Here is a 3,441-nt window from a genome sequence, read left to right on the forward strand (position 1 = left end):
GGAAACTTATAATAATTTATTTAATCTAATCATAACTTACTATTTACAATTTACAAATAAAGAAAGAAAAAAAAATCACATCACACGGAAAAAATAAGCCTGGATAACACTCCCGCAACTCTCCGTAGCCCGTACCCACGTGGTCAGATATAACCAACCACGTGCAAAGGAAAAAAATGAGAAACAAAGGAACTTTAACCAACGCGGCTCATAACGAACTCACACAACATGGAGAAACATACGAGTGGACACAACACCAGAAATATAACCCTTGAAAACAATTACAAAACCAAGTACAAACACCGACAAAACTCACGTATACAGTCATACGAGTGAAAATATTGCATAAAACACATAAAACACCCTATTACTGGCTATAAAACACAACACATACCTTTGTGGCTTAACTAGCCCACGACTCACACACACCACGTGGTCTTCCTGTGGCCCACGTGGCCTTTCCCAGCTGGAGGGCAGGCCTCCTTCTGGTGACCCTGCTTGACCATTGGCAAAGCGAGCGAGAGAGCGAGGTAGGGATGGCAGTTTCGGTCCGAGTAGTACTCGGTTTACTCGGTTTTTGGATTTGAGTGAGTACTACTCGGTTTACTCGGTTTTCATAATTCAATTACATGTTCAATTTATGCTTTGAAAATGTAATACAGGCCTTCAAACTAAAGAGTATTTTTTTTTCGGTATTTTGTTGGGGAAGAAGGTGGTGCATGCCGCACAACCACCCAGACATTAATGGAATAGTCCAATTCCTAAGAACAAGCCTAACAGTGCCAACAGTCCAACACACGGGCTTGGGTGAAGGAAAGAGAGACCTGTACGAGTACGCGACGAGTAGGCTTACTCAGTCAGTTCACAGTTGGCAATTAGCCAGTTTCACAGTTTCCGTTGGCAGCGTTAGCAAGTCGCCAGACGCCAGTGACCACATGTGCACGTGCAGCCGGTTCCTGAATTACTTCTGTTTGGTCCGTTAGGCAGCCAACCAAGCAATTTGTGTCCTGTGCCGTTCCAGAATGCCTTTTTCCATCTGTTTTTTGTCCGCTAGTGGACCAAAGATTGGAACTTTGGTCGAGGGGTTTTGCGAAACATTGGTCAAGTGTCCGGGCGACCAAAGCTACCGCCTTGTATTTTAAATTTCCAAATGTAAAAAGAAGCTAACTGTAATTAAATTTATTTCATTCTATTTACCATGTCAAATTTTTTTGATGGTACAGCAAAGCTTTTCTTATGCTATATTGAGCATACGTTTTAATTTTTGAAGTCTACTGTAGTCGCCTTGTGAGTTCACGTCAAACATCAACAACAGCCTAATCGACTCGTCACATCTCTACTTCACTGACTAAATTTGGTAAGTATATGATTAATCTTGTTATTTATATATCATTACATGAATTCTTACTGTGTGCTTCTACTATTAAGAAAGGTAAGTGGACGAATTAAAGGGCAAAAGCTATAATATGGAAGGAGTGGAGTAGACTGAAGCCGAGATATCATGTACGTAGCTCATACCCAGGAAAAAAAAAAAAAAACGATTAAATAAATGAAAATGATCATGAGGCTGTATATTGAGTATATTTGTAGTTTTAAGTTCAAGGCTATTAAGAGGTGACCGATGAAACAATGGAGGAAAGGTATAAACGGTACCTTCATGAGCTTGCAGGTAACACTCGATTCTGTGGTGGTCTACACATCAGAAGACATTATTGATGGATTTATTACACATTAGTGAATGGATCCTATTAACGAACCTAATGTAACCTAACCAAGCAAACAATAACCCAGCCAACTTAACCTAACCCACCCAACCTAACCTAACCTAACCAAGGTAACTTAACCAACCTATTTATTGTCATAACTTCTGAAGCATCAATTTGCGATGGAAAATGTCAATATGAAAAAGCGGAAATGTTAGATTGGCAGAAATTAAAACAAACCAAACATATTTTAACCTAACCTCACCTATCCCCACCCAAATCTAACATACCTATGCCCTACAACCATTCAAAATGCAGCTAGGTATTCTTCAGATCATTAAAAACTACACTTTTCAGGTACCATGGCTGCATTAGAAGAAATCATAGATGAAGAAATGTATGAAATGGAAGAATTGCGACGAGTGAGGATTCCACGCATATATAAGATCTTATGGTGTATAATGTAGGTATTGCAAAGTACAAATAGTATGTAAGAATGAATAAACTTAACCATCTACTTTTAATGCTAATCATTATACCTGTGTGTGTGTGTGTGTGTGTGTGTGTGTGTGTGTGTGTGTGTGTGTGTGTGTGTGTGTCTATCTACTTTTGAAAATGTGATCATAGTCAGTGATGAGTCTGGAAAAAAAAAAACTGATTAACAGTGTTGCACATATTGCATTGAACTTCTTGGTAATTGTCTCCCAAGCTTCCTGTTTCTTAGCTATCATGGAGTAATTACCACTTTTATCAAGCACGACCTTGAATTGGTTGATAAGATCAACCAACGTGCTTTTCTGGTCGCTGGTTAGCGACGTCAACTTTTCTTCCTTGAGACATGTTATCAGCTGATCGAACGAAATTGTTTACGTTTTCACCAGGTTTTCACTCACACGCTTACCAACCACAGCTATGCGGGGCTACCAACCATTCCGACGCTTTATATCCTTTTGGTAAGCCAGACAACTAGGTTGGCGAGCGCTCCAAACACAAAAAAGCGATTTGTGGAACTGTCATAAATAGTTGGTGCGCGAGCCAAACAACATGGTAAGCGTTTTGGTTTGTTGCCGTACCAATACATTCAGGAATCGGACAGTCTTGCGTTACCCGCTGGCCACGGGCCGAACATCATCAATCATCATGAGTGGCAAAAGATATCGCACGCGGAGTATTGCCTGGAAACATTTTCGTGAAAGTGACTCAAAGAAAGATGAAGTGATCTGTGATTACTGTGGAGAGAGACTTAAGGACCACCCTTCTGACTGACCCTGCCAACCGACCCTGGCACCTCTTACGGACCACCCTTCTGACTGACCCTGACAACCGACCCTGGCACCTCTTACGGACCACCCTTCTGACTGACCCTGACAACCGACCCTGGCACCTCTTACGGACCACCCTTCTGACTGACCCTGACAACCGACCCTGGCACCTCTTACGGACCACCCTTCTGACTGACCCTGACAACCGACCCTGGCACCTCTTACGGACCACCCTTCTGACTGACCCTGACAACCGACCCTGGCACCTCTTACGGACCACCCTCCTGACTGACCCTTGCAACCGACCCTGGCATCTCTTAAGGACCACCCTTCTGACTGACCCTGGCAACCGCCCCTGGCACCTCTTAAGGACCACCCTTCTGACTGACCCTGGTAACCGACCCTGACTTAAGGACCACCCACCTGTGCACTGTCATCTCTTAAGGACCACCCACCTGACTGACTGTGTGTGTGTG

At 42.9% G+C, this 3,441-nt stretch overlaps 1 long non-coding RNA gene across 1 annotated transcript; it reads left to right on the forward strand.

The window, feature by feature from the left end:
• The first annotated feature begins 1,284 nt into the window (after positions 1 to 1,284).
• On the forward strand, positions 1,285 to 2,222 carry LOC123500457. The gene is made up of 2 exons (XR_006673319.1): positions 1,285 to 1,357; positions 2,061 to 2,222. It is a non-coding gene; the product is annotated as an uncharacterized LOC123500457 (long non-coding RNA).
• The last annotated feature ends 1,219 nt before the right edge of the window (positions 2,223 to 3,441 follow it).

This window comes from Portunus trituberculatus, unplaced genomic scaffold (assembly GCF_017591435.1).
Source record: "Portunus trituberculatus isolate SZX2019 unplaced genomic scaffold, ASM1759143v1 PGA_scaffold_279__1_contigs__length_7219, whole genome shotgun sequence".
Taxonomy (NCBI): Eukaryota; Metazoa; Arthropoda; class Malacostraca; order Decapoda; family Portunidae; genus Portunus; species Portunus trituberculatus.